The following is a 14,924-nucleotide window of genomic DNA, read 5'->3' on the forward strand; positions in this document are numbered from 1 at the left end:
GATCTATGTCCTCGACTAAAACTTTCGAATTTGAATTTTTTTTATTTTTTTTTTTGATGCCACGAGGGCAATTTTATGACAAGCCTATTTTGTTTACAATCTACTCAAGGGATGTAGAAACCCAATCAACATTTAGTCCACATGATCTGATATTTTTAGCAACATGATTTGCTACTTTATTGTATTTTAAAAAAAATGAAGAATCTTATTATAGTTCTTTATGACATGTTCAAAAGTGATTATGGAACTACTAAAATCACTCTCATCCTTTTAAAAAATCTTTCAAAAATGGTTTTAATCATTCAAAATCAATTTCAAATACCATGTAAGTTGCATTTAAAAATGTAAACTTAGATATAATAATAATAATAATAATAATAATATCATCATCATCATCATCATCATCTATTGCATCCTCGATTTTTCTCTCATTTTAATATCCATCTAATTTCCAATAATCGCGATTATATTATACTCTTAAATAGTCGGATATATTTTTTAAACAGTTAATTCAGCTATTGAACCATAATATCTAGCTTATAAATATGAATAATAAAACAAAAGTTATATAGACTGAAAAACGACTGAGTTAATGTCAGTGCATATACAAATTAAAGGCTAGATTGATTGGTTAGGTGAGCATGTTAGATCGACTCTTGATATGATATATTAAAAGCTTCCTACCTGCTCTTTGTCGGCAACTTTTTCTCTCTCAAACTCTCAACTTTCCACTGATCTTTTAGGTCACTTAATATTTACATATACTTTAATTTCTACATTTGTAATTAGATTTAGCAGAGATTGTACTTGATCTCATGTTCTTTTTTATATACTAAAAATAAAATAAAAATAATTTATTTTCTTTTTAAAAAATTACCACGTGCCACATTGTTATTGGGTGAGACTATACAAAAGATAAATATGCTCAAATTTTTTCTTAGATTTATTTAAGTTCGGTTGGGTGACCATTTGATTTTTATTTTTTGAAAATTAGATTTGTTTTCTTACAATTTCATACTCATAGTAATTTCAAATTTCATACATACAATTTTGACTCTATAACCAATTTCTAAAAACAAAAACTAGTTTTTGAAAACTAATTTTTTAGATTATCTTCGTTAACTACTTGATTTTTAGTTTTTAGTTTTTGAAAATTATATTTATAGACATCATTTTCATCTATTGCTTTCTACGTTATGTTGTTTACGTTTTAGGAATGCTTTCAAAATCAAAGCTAAATTTTGAAAATTAGGGTTTCATTTGATAATCATTTGGTTTTAAGTTTTATGTTTTTAAAAATTAAGCCTATGAATGCTCCTTCAAACCCCTAAATTTCTTAATTTGTTATCCATCCATTACCATTGTTTTAAAAAACTAAGCCAATTTTTTTAAATTAAAAAGAATAGCTGTTAAAAACCTGTTTTTGTTTTTGGAATTTGGTTAAGAATTCAACTATTTTACTAAAAAAAATATATATAAATCATTGTAAGAAAGTTGAGAGGAAATAAGCTAAATTTTAAAAAACTAAATGGTTATCAAAATGAGACATTTGTTTTCAAAATTTAGCTTTTATTTTGAATACACTTATGAGATATAGGCAACAAAACATATGATCCAAATATAAATAAATTGTCACCAAATTAAGTCTTCAAATATAAATATATTATTTATTTATTTTCTACCATGTGTAATTTGTTCATGTTCACAATAAAATTTTGTCGATAATTGTTTTCAATCTTACCATAGATTTTACTTGGACCAATCTTGGCATAGATGACTGTATTTGTGTATTAAAATATGTATAAACAATTTTATCAACAGTTTTGTATGAAGGTAATACATTGAAAATGCCATATTGGTATTGAACTCCTACGAAGATAACTCTACATATCCCAACACTTTTTAGAATTAACCAGGTAAAATACTTTAAAAAACAATAACTATATTGGCTCTTTGAATTATTGTACCACCTAAAAAAAAAAAAAAGGTAAAATACTTTAAGAAACAATAACTATATTGGTCATTGAAATTATTCTACCACCTAATATCTACTCATTAGACATTTTATCAACCATGCATTACTTTCATACATACATATGCAAACACATCAGGCATATTTTTAAAGATCACAATATATCAATCACGTGAGCCATAACTATTTGGTAACCATTTGATTTTTGTTTTTAGTTTCTGAAAATTAAGTCTATAAACATGTCTTGTGCCTCTAAATTTATTGTTCTGTTATATATTTTCTACAAATATTTTAAAAATCAAACAAAAAATTGAAAACTAAAAGAAACATAGTTCATAAAAAAATGTTTTTATTTTAAAATCTGGTTAAAAATTCAACTATTTTACTCAAGCAAGATGAAAACTATAATAAGAGATTGAGAGAAAATAGACTTAATTTTCAAAAACAAAAAACTAAATAATTACCAAACGAAGCCTTACACTACAATAAATTTTGCCTTGGTCGACGACAAACACATCGACACTATTAAAATTTGTCGGTAAAAATGGTATTTTTTGATGGGTCGTAACCTTGTCGGCAATAAATGTCTCCGCCGACGGTACAAATCCAAGCATTGGTATAGAAGGGCCTTTGCAGACAACTTATTTTTTATCATCGAAATAGAAGAGCTTCTGCTAACGGCTTATTATTGTCGTCGGCATAAGTGGACCAAGGCCGATGGCGTATTACCCATCGTTGGCGTATTGTGGAATTAAAGCGTTGAAAGTTCTAAAATTTTAAACATAAAAAAATTCCTTTCTCACTTCCCACATTTTTTTGTCAAAATTCCTCCCCCAAATTCTTAAAATCGTGTGTCGCCTCTCCCTCCTGTTAACATATATACTTTAAATCTATATTGAATAGATAAACCCTAGGATCATTCATGCCAAATTGTCAAGAATAATAACATACCAGATTTCATGAGAAACTAATGATAGCTTCAAGATGATGATAGATGACTATGGTATTCCTCAACAAAAACTCCGAATGCCTTTAGTGGGATCTCTCTCTTGATGAGATTAAAAAAAGATTGAATGCTTATTGTTTTGGTATATTAAGGATCATAGCCTAAGGTCACTTATATATTAGTTCAATTAAGGTTCCCGTTAAACCCTAATTAACTAGGAATGAGCTTCTATCCATTAAGTCCATACTTAATTAGAAATCTAGAGCCTTAATTAATTATATCACATAATAGGGCCCAATCTAATAAAATAACCCAATGTGATAAATTACTAATCCACATACATAACTCATACTTTAATTAAACATATTATTATTTAAATATGTCTAACAATCTCCCACTTGGGCTATGTTTGTGTGTACTTGATATAATTAAATCACATAAACCTTAAATACGCATAAACAAATTATTTCAACAATAGAATTTTCCTTTAGTTCACAATATGGTCCATCTTTCTGTATTAGCACAGAATCAAGGCAGCTTTCGTCACCACTCTTGTAACTATACCTTCCTTGATCACCAACTCTAATACATTCAATGACATAGATCAAGTATGGATGGATAGCATGGAAACTACATACAAAGTGATCTAGATCATGCCTGTTTCCAACCGATCTAAATTCCTTAATGAGATCATTCTTAAAATTTTAAGCTAAACTGCATGCATGATAAACAAATTCAAATAATAAAACATAAACCATCAACTTTATTCTATATAGAAAATAAACCAAATAAGGTCAAAGAACATCTTCAATAACAAACTTCCACTAAACCATGAAATCAAAAAAGTGACTAACACCTATGTGAGCAACATGCTCATGAAAAACTTTAGGTGGTAAACCTTTAGTCAATAGATTTGCCACCGTAGAGTTTGTTCTTATATGTTCTAACGAAATTTGACCATTCTAAACTCTTTCTTTAACAACCAGAAACTTCACATGTACATGCTTTGACTTCGTATCGCTTCTGTTGTTTTTAGAATATATCATTGCTGACTTATTGTCACAAAATAATTTTAGTAGTTTTTTTATGTCAACCGCTATCCGCAGCCCGGTGATAGAATTTCACAACCGTATTCCATGATTGGATGCCTCATAACATGCTTAAAACTCCGCAACCATGGTAGAAAAAGTCATAAGTGTTTAACACTTTTCCAGGATATAGCTTCTTCAGCCAACATGAAGATATAACCTGAAGTGGATTGCAAAGTGTCTTGACATCTAGTATAATCAGAATGAAATACCCAATGATCTCTAAAACTTTTGATCTCCGATAAGTGAACATATAATCTTTTGTTCTCTGTAAATATCTCATAACCCATTTGGCTACTTTCCAATGATCCATTCCCGAGTTACTCAAATATCTGCCTAACACTCCAACTATGAACGTAATATCTGGACACGTACATACTTAAGCGTACATTAGACTTCCAACAGCTGATGCATAGGGAACCTTTTGCATCTCCTTAGTCTCGAGTGTGGTCTTGGGGCATTGACCTAAATTAAATTTATCACTTTTATCGATCAGATATCTCTTGTTACACAATCTTTCATGCCAAATTTACTCAAAATCTTTTCAATGTAGTTCTTTTGTGACAATCTCAAAATATCTGGAGAACGATCTTGTTGTATTTCAATTCCTAATACAAAAGAAGCATCACCAAGATCCTTCATCTCAAAATTTCTTTTGAGAACTCTCTTAGTGTCATGCAATAAACCTACATCATTACTAGCTATGAGTATGTCATTGACATATAATACCAGAAAGATTGATCTACTCCCACTGAACTTATGATATACACAATCTTCCACTATATACACTTCAAAACCAAAGGAGGTTATCACTTCATGGAATTTGTGATACCATTGACGAGAAGCTTGCTTGAGATCGTAGATGGATTTCTTCAATTTGCACACCATAGACTTTAAATTACCAGATACAAAGTTTTCTGGTTATACCATATAAATTGTCTCATCAATGTTCCCATTGAGAAGCACAGTTTTTACATCCATCTAGTGTAGCTCTAAATCAAAGTGAGCTACCACTGCCATGATTACCATAAAAGAGTCTTTTGATGAAATTGGAGAGAAAGTGTCTTTGTAATCAATACCTTCCTTTTGAGTAAAACTCATTGCAACAAGACAAGTCTTATATCTTTTGATATTGCCATGGGAATTTCTTTTGGTTTTAAATATTCATTTACAACCTATGGGTTACACTCCTAACAGTTCGACAAGTTCCCAAGCGTCATTATCTTTCATGGATTTTATTTCATCTTCTATAGCACTTATCCACTTTTGAGAGTTAGAATTTTGTAAAGCTTGTTGGAAGTTGATTGGATCTTCTATTATACCCACATCATCCTGATCTTGAAGAAACACAATATAATCATCTGGAATTGCACTTATTCTCTCTCTAGTAAATCTTCTTAGTGGCACTTTTTGAGGTTGTTGAGTTTAAACTTCAGGTTCAACAACGGGGACTTCAATGTTATCTTGTTCTATAATTGGTTCAATAGTGAAGTCAGGAATTAGAGCCTGAACATCATTTATAGCCACGTGAGGAAAAGAAACTAATTCATCTTAAAAAATAACTTTCCTTATGTTATCTTCCTCACCAAACTCAACATCCTTAAGGAATCTAGTATTTCCTGTCTCAAACAATGATTTAGAAGTGGGATCATAAAACTTGAAATCTCGAGAGCGCTCATAATACCCAAAAAAATAGCAGCTAATAGTTCTTGAGTCCAATTTTCTTTCATTAGGCCTGTAAGGCTTATCCTCAGCTGGACAACCCTTGATGTAAAGATGCCCAATACTAGGCTTCTTTCCTGTCCACAGCTCATAAGGGGTTTTAGTTACTGCTTTACTAGGTACCCTATTTAGGATATATACTGCAGTCTTTAGTGCCTCACCCAGAGGGATTTTGGTAGAGAAGAATGACTAATCATACTTCTTACCATATCCTTAAATGTTCTATTTCACCTTTCTGCTACACCATTCATGCTGGGTTTTTCCGACATATGGTATTGCGGGACAATTCCACATACCTTTAGGTATTTGGCTAAGGACCCTGGACGTTGTTCACTTGATCCATGGTATCTACCATAGTATTCACTACCACGATCAGATTTGACCACCTTAATTTTGTTTCAAAGTTGAAGTTCAACTTCAACTTTGAAAGAATTGAAAATGTCCAAAGATTGAGACTTCTCATGAATTAAATATAGGTACCCATATCTTGAATAGTCGTTTATGAACGTAATAAAATATTGTTGTCCATTCCAAAAGGCCGTAGGGAATGGACCACAAATGTCTATATGTATTAGTTCTAAGACGTCTGAGCATCTATTGGCACCTAATTTTCTTATGTTTGTTTGTTTTCCCTTAATATATTCCACACAAACGTTGAAGTTACTTAAATCAAGGGATTCAAGAATTCCATTTGACACAAGTCTCTGAATTCTCTGTTTAGGGATGTGGCCTAAACACTCGTGCCGTAGCATAGCATAATTCTCATTTAATTTGCGCTTTGTACCACATGAATTAGATAAAAGGATCTTGTTAAATGAAACAAAAGAATCAAGCATATATAGACTATCAATTAAAGAACTGGTACCAATAAGCTTATAATCTTGAAAAAGACTAACTTTATTATTTCCAAAAGAACAAGAAAAACCAATTTTGTCCAAACTAGAAATAGAAACTAAATTTTATCTAAGTGAAGGTACAACAAAAGTTTCATTTAGATCCAAATAACAACCAGTTTTTAAAAGTAATGTAAAATTCCCAATAGCTTCAACTGGAACTGCTTTGCCATCACCCACATAAATAAATCTTTCAACATCACTTGGCGGCGGGCTCCACAGGCAACCCTGCATTGATATACTTATGTGAGTAGTAGCACCAGAATCTAACCACAAAGTATCTATCTGTAGGTATAGAAGCTAAATTAACTTTAGAATAATCCGAAGTAAGAAGTTTACCCTTTTTTACACGCCACTTGGCGTACTTGGGACAATATTTCTTGAAGTGACCTTTCTTTTTGTAGAAAAAAACAAGAATTTTTAGTAGTTTTTTTCTTGTTTTTATTCTATTGAGATGTCCCCTTTGTAGAATCCACAAATTTTCTTTTCTTCTTATCACAAGAGCCTGTTGCCAAATGAGCACTTCCTGTCCTTTCTCTCTTAATCTTATTTTTTTTTGCACACATTGTGAGATAAGCTCATTAATAATCTATTTATCCTTATGAGTATTATAACTTATCTTAAATTGAGTGAATTTTGCAGGAAGAGAGATAAGTACCAGATACACGAGTAAATTTTCATCTATCTTGATATCAAGTGCCTTTAATTTACCTGTGAGATTGGACATTTCCATAATGTACTCCTTTACAGTTCCATTGCCCTTATACCTCTTAGAAGTTAAAAGAAATAAAAAAGACTACCTGCTTTCCTTTTTTCATTTTTAGCAAAATATTTCTCAATTTGAGCAAGGAACTTAATGACATTTTCACTTTCCATGATAGAGCCCTGAAAAGACTCCGTCAAACACATGCGATTTGACTGTTCCCACTTCTCTTTATTAGTCGTATTTGGGAAATATGTTTATCGGTCCTTAATGCAAGGTCCAAATCCCACCCGAGAAATATCTCTAGGCTTTCCTTCCAAATTTTGAAATTTGATCCATTCAATTTAGGAATTGAACTGATATTTGAGTAAGACCAACTGAAACAATAAACAACAAAACATATGCTCCCAATTAAAATATAACAAAATAATTTCACATATGTGGTGGGCCCCTTTAACAAGATACATAGCACAACATGGATGTCCAACCTTTAGCAAAAACACAACTGTAAATGGTACTCTCAATGTAGTAATCATAGTATTGACAATTAACTCTGTCAAAAAATAATATTTCTTTGGACCGACTATTTTTCACACGAGCAATCCTTATAATTGCTACATACTAATTACCACATGCATACCTACAATTTGGCCAAATAATTATATTTTTTGTGCCGATAATTATCCACATTAATTCATGAATATGTACATCTTATATTTTAGAATTAAATTAATCTTGATAACAGAGGCTACTTTGGTAACATATTATATTAACCAATCCAATCTAAAATATAAGACAAAATAATATAACAATATTATTATACAAAAATAAAGGTGGAAGAACACCAAATAGTCTTTACTAATTTTCACTTAATAATTGCATACACATAATAAAATTAAAGCAACATAAATATGTGACTATCACCAAATATCATTAATCAAATTTAAATTTAAATTCACTAAACAATCAATCAAATTTGAATTTGAATCTACCACAACATGATCAATTAATTTTGAATCCACAACATGATTAATCAAATTAAATCGGATTCACAATATAATAAATTTAATTAAAACTTGAATTATCAATCAAACTTTAGATTCAAATTCTCAATCTTATCAATAAATAACCAAGAATAATCAACAAGATCAATCGAGAAACACTGACAATATCAAACGGATTGATTTATTCCCTTAAATCCCTTGTTTAGTACTAGCCACGAACAATTTAATTGTTAGTCAACGAAAAACAATTATTCGAAGACATGGTATTAAAACTAAGATAAGCCACATGTTTACACAAGAATTCTAAAGTGCTCATCTCTTAATCGACAAGAACATTAGACCCCTAAAAAAACCCATAAAACCACCATAGGATTCAATATTCACATGAGTATCATTGGCGAAGGTTGAGAAGCACTACACCCTTCTTTGTTTTGAAAAACCTTAAATTCTTTAAACTTCTTTACGAAAAATGGGATCAAAATCAATAGTAACCGAATATAAACCAATAATCTAACATGAAAATCTTGTTCTGATACCACTTGTTAGCATAAAACTTTAAAACTATATTGAATAGATAAACCCTAAGATCATTCATGCCAAATTATCAAGAATAATAGCATACCAGATTCCATTGAGAAACTAATGATAACTTCAAGATGATGATAGATAACTATGGACTTCCTCAACCAAAACTCCGAATGTCTTTAGTAGGATCTCTTTTTAGATGGGATTCAAGAAAGACTGAGTGCTTATTATTTTGGTATATTAGGGACCATAGCCTAAGATCTCTTTATATACTAGTTCAATTAGGCACGACTACAAAAACAATGTTTCTTGACTTTTTTAAATATCAAGAATGACTTTTCTTGACGTTTTTAAAAACATCAAGGAAGCCATTGTCAAGAATGTTGATTTTCTTAACGTTTTAAAAATGTCAAGAAAAGTGACACTTGACATTTAAAAAACGTAAAGGAACACAGACACTTGACATGTTTGAAATGTGAAGAATATGGACATTCTTGACAAGGAAAAAAACGTCAAGAAATTTTGTGAACTTAACATTTAAAAAACGTCAAGAAACACATACACTTGACATTTTTAAAATATCAAGAATATGGGCATTCTTGATAAGGAAAAAAGTCAAGAAATTTTGTGAACTTGATTTTTAAAAAACGTCAAGAAATTTACTTGTGATTTTTTTAGAAAAATCTACAATGTTGACATTTTTACCTATAATTGCTCATGTATTTTGATCCAACTACCACATTTGGTATATATATGACATATATTCATCAATCATATAAACAATCTACACGCATTGACAAACTTATATATCAACAAAAAAATCACCAATATATCTCTTTATAAAAACTTAATTTCTTTAACATTATCAATATATACAACCTAAGGAACATAATTCTAACAGTCAACTCATATGGACACTTCCAAAACAATATAAGGAACATAATTTTAACAGTCAACCCAAAATGAATAGTTTCAAAAAATACATTTTCAAAACTTCTATCAACAAAACCATCCATCTATCCACACATGTACCAACCCAAAGCTATGCCCCCTTCCCCCCGGTACATTTTAAACAATACCAAAAGATATTTACACCTATATGGATATGAAGTAAATTCATAAATTGATCAGCCAGAACAAACACATCCAAAATGACCAACCACGATCACATATAGCAACCTAAAAATTCAGCCAACTCTATCTGCACCTCATCTAACTTGATTTGTGAGTACGATTTTCTTGTATCAATCTATAAACATAAAAGTCATATATTATAATAGATTCTAATTTTCTCTATGCTATTTGAAATGTCAAAATAACGATAACATACCAAATCAGAGATGACAATGCTTCTTTTGGTCATAATATCCCTCATATACCTCGTGACGTAGTATCTACATTCGGTGCTCCCAACTTGTAGAGGACACTACAAAGAAAAAACCAGTAAATAAGAATGAAGTAATCCTTACGCACTAGATGTCTACTTAATATGATTAATGGTAGTCATTGTTAGTTTATACTTGCCTTTACTGTTCTCCATAAGGTTTGCTTTCGGCTTTTTTTAATATTTTTTTGAAATTGAAACATTGCAATTGCCCTATTTGTCAAGAAATAACAAAAATTATTCTAAAATAAAGTACACTTTAAAACAAACACTACAAATGAAAAAGGTTAACTTACGTGTCAGTTATATCATATATTTACCCGTGATGTTGTCCTTATTGAGTCTAGGTAGTACACAGTATCATCGTATGCATTTACAGCAAGTAGTGCCCAATGACCACTAGTTAATAAAATATAATTAGTATTTTTATTGCAAATGAAAATTGATAAAAACAAAACGTGTTTCAACTCACCCAGGATTAAAAGGAGCAAGAACTAATTGGTTTGCTTATGAGACCATCAGTCTACTATACCGATTTCAAGTTTTAACTTTCTGAGAGTTATGTCCAGAGGAAATGAGAGATGGATTTACAAAAGTGTATTTTGAACTTTCCTTTGAATCAATAAAGGATGAGTGCAAGTACTTACAAAAGATTTATAACATAAATATAGACAGCCAAAATTGAAAAGAAATATCAGAACTGAAGTCTACAAAAGTAATAACATTATTTACGTCATGTAAGCCACCAAAGTCATTGTCTTGACTTCATCCATGTTACAAAAATTAATTATGTCCTCTAGCAAGACACAACTCTTTTGACTGATGCCAAAAAGTCCAACTTGAAGTTTAAAGAAATACTAGACTCTTGGGCCATCACTAGATGTCTACTTAATGTAAGCATGAATTTCAAAGATACCGGAAGAACCGATGTTGAGTCACTAATTTCTTTTTTCTAGTCATTTCCATTGAAGATTATTTCTCCTAATGCAGCAAAATCATAGCAACAAAAGTATATAGAGCAGAAAAATTAGACATTTGATGAACTTAATTGATTTTATTAATGTCACATACCTTAAAGATTTTCAAATCTTCTGTGTTGCAATTTACATTTACTTTTATCTTATCTCTTCGTCTCCATGGGGTCTTAGTCTCCATCTTAATCTTCTCTTTCAGCTTCTTTTCATATGCAGTCTTCATCTTGTCTTTTTGTTTATCTTGAGATTCGATCTCATCTGCTAAAAATTGCTTTGAGCAACTTCTATGTCCAGAAAATGCTATAGAATATGACATTTGAAGACGAGCTTCTAATTCTCTAACACGTTGACGAAGTGCTTCATTCTCACCTATAATTTCCTTGTTTTCATCATTCCCATGTTTTGACTTTTGTTTCACTGTATGAAAGTAAGTCGTTGGAGTAACAAAACCACCAACCCCACGCACACGTCTGTGCTTTTCTTGAGTACCCAAAGTTTGTGTTAAGATATCATTGGGAGAGTGATGTTTGTGGCACAATAGATCTATATTATTCTTTGAGATCACATCCTAAAAAGAAATGAAATTTAATATAATTAAGCTATATATCATATACTTCAGGTAAATTTAATACTTGTCTTACTATTCGATTGACGACTTCTTGAATATCTTAATAGTCGTATTCTCCTTTTTTACTAACTCGAGCCTTCTTCCAAAGGTTAGCTTGATTGAATTCACTTTCATTTGAAGATATTTTCTTCTACATTCAAATGAACAAAAAAAATTAGATATTGTGATAAATTTAGAAATCGTTAGAATATATACTAAATTCAAAGCATCTCCTTAACAAGGTTAGCATAACCTTTCCTTGAAATTTGATGATTGTACTTATTCTTAGATCGATGTTTTAGTTGCAAACGTCTTTTTTACTATACAAATGTAATGATTATTAGTAGGGAATGGCATAACAAATATCTAAAAATTAAATTAATAATTTATCGGAAACTTTACACACAATCTCGATCTTACAAACTCTTCCCAATGACTTTGATCGATAAATAATTACTTTTCTGGTGGATTTATTAGAAGTTGAGGTTCATCTTTAAATGACATAATGTATTTTGTTGTTAACCAATTCTTAAATTGACAAAAAGCTATGCCTGCAGTTTTCATATGTTCTTCCTAGATCTTGTATCAATTACAAAGGCGGCCTAAACATTGAAAAGTTAGTGAAAACATTACATATACATCTACAATATTATCAAGATAAAAAGTTGAATATATATACTTCAACTGTACTATATATCTTATCTTTCAACTCAATAGGCACATGTTTCCAAGATGTATATATAATAGGTACATGATAATGTGTAGAGGACCCAATGAAAGACTTTAATTTAGCTCCATTTTCACCAATGGGTACGTCATCTTCATTGTATTCCAAAAACTTCTTTTCTCCCGCACTCCTAATACGTGTTACATCAAACATAATAGTAGCTCTCCGTTCTCTCTTTTTTTGATTGGTGGTTTCATTTGACCTAACAATTACTATTTCTTTGTCACCGAACTCTAAATCTTCGTCACCCACTGTACTATGATCCATCTGGTACATAAATAAAAAACTGCAATCAAATTTAAGAAACAATTAGCATTGTATACATATTAAGCAAACAAAAAATCAAATATTTTCGATAAAAATTATAAATTAAAAAAAAAACAATTATCATATTACACAATATATAACCTACCAATAAAATGTTATGTGGGTATCAATGTGCTTTCACAATTTGATCGTACATATGTTGACATGTTCTTATCCAAGTCATTATGTACATCAACATTCGACCTATCATTGGGTATTCCTTGACAGTGTAATATTGTATCTCCCAGTTCGTCGTCATTATATCTATCTTCAAAGTTCTTTTGTGGTGGGGTAAGCACAATTGACCATCTAACATCACTTGGATCCCCAACATAAAATACTCGTCTTGCTTGGGTTGCTAGTATAAAAGAATCAAACTTGTGACCTATTCTATTTAAATCAACTAAGACAAAATCGTGCTCATCAATTTTGATACCACTATTGTTCTCAACTCAATCACATCTAAATACAACATTAAACGTATGATAATTTAGTTTCCATATTGATAACTTGTAGAAATACAAGTTATTGTGACTCAAAAGTTGGAACAATTAGGGTCTTTAATAATAAAATCTCATCATTTTTAGAGAAAACGCATGGAATTACTCAAACACTATCAAACTCATGCAAAAGAATGTTTATTCTAAAATACTACGGCGCTAACGCATGATATTGCAGGATTTCAACTGATTCTAAGTGTCGCAGGCAATATCAAACGCATGGGCATGCGTTGGAGGGATTCAACGCAAGGAAGATTCATTGATTCAGGCTGTTTGTGTCAAATCACCACTTGCAAGCATGGGCATCTGCAGCTAGCGGCGTCTGAAAAGCATCTGAGTGATAGACAACTAACCAGGGTATGGAATTTAATGCTGTCCCATCATCAAGTTGGAGAAGACTGACACCTATAAAAAGAAGAAATCCCACCAGATGAAGAGATCTTTAGCTCATTGTATAATTCTAAAATTTTGAGACTTTAGAGTTGTGTTGTGTTAACGAGAAGAACACGAGAGGGAAGAGAACCACCACCACCGTCGATCAAGAAGTGGAGAAAGCTGAGCTCAAGAGAGAACTTTCTTCCATTTCTTCTACAAGTGGTTGTACACGAATTAGAATTAAGCCAAAGAGGACAAGAAATTGTACTCTGCGGCTTGACTCCTTTCATTTCATCTGACTTATCATTTTTGTCATCCCGTTGCACATCACTAACGCATCACAAACGCATCAACGCATCATTCACATTTGCACTTATTTTTCCAATTACTTTACACAATACACTTCTAAGCTCGCATCATGAATTCAACGAACAAGTTTTTGGTATCGTTGCCGGGGATTCAGCAACAAAATAACTAGAAATTTTTCTTGTATCTGTTGTAGGAAAACTACAGCTGAGGGAGTATTACGAGCTAAGCCGAAGCTTGTAAACGTTTATGAGTAAGGAAAGCACTTCTGAACTCGTATACGATCCCAAAGTTAAAAAGACCTTTTGACGAAGAAATCGATCTAATCGTCGTCGTAGGTTAAGGCAACAACTACTCAGGCAGCAAACCAGGCAACAACAAATGGCGGACGAGCAAGCAAATCATAACTTAGCTTAACAGCTAGCCCACGCTGCACAAAATCTTATCATAATGGCAAACAGTAGTACGCGTCCCATGCAGGAGTATGCTTCTCTTGTGTTGTATGATTTCTCACCAGGGATCATATATCCAACGCCAGATAGAACAAGATTTGAGATGAAATCTATGATGTTACAAATGCTTCAAACAGCTAGACAATTTTGGGGTGCTCGGGGAGAAGACCCTCACGCCCATATGAAACGTTTCCTGGAGATGTACAACTTGTTTGTGATTTTTGGGATCACTTCAGAAGCTATCAGACTATCTTTATTCCCATATTCTTTGCGCGACGACGCAAAGCAATAGGTAAGTACTTTGGAGTCTGGAGAGATCACAACCTGGGAAAAGTTGGTGGACAAATTCATGCAGAAATATTTCCCACCCACCACAAACGCAAGGAGGCGGAGAGAGATAATGAACTTCGAGCAAGAAGAATTCGAAACCTTGAGTGCCG

General features: G+C 31.7%; 2 pseudogenes; both read right to left on the bottom strand.

The window, feature by feature from the left end:
* Positions 1-10,018: 10,018 nt before the first annotated feature.
* On the bottom strand, positions 10,019-11,010 carry LOC150035788 (uncharacterized; annotated as a pseudogene).
* A 199-nt stretch (positions 11,011-11,209) lies between these two features.
* On the bottom strand, positions 11,210-12,812 carry LOC150035789 (uncharacterized; annotated as a pseudogene).
* Positions 12,813-14,924: the final 2,112 nt, after the last annotated feature.

Source organism: Benincasa hispida, chromosome 6, assembly GCF_027475165.1.
Source record: "Benincasa hispida cultivar pf3 chromosome 6, pf3_genome.v1.1, whole genome shotgun sequence".
NCBI classification, from domain to species: domain Eukaryota; kingdom Viridiplantae; phylum Streptophyta; class Magnoliopsida; order Cucurbitales; family Cucurbitaceae; genus Benincasa; species Benincasa hispida.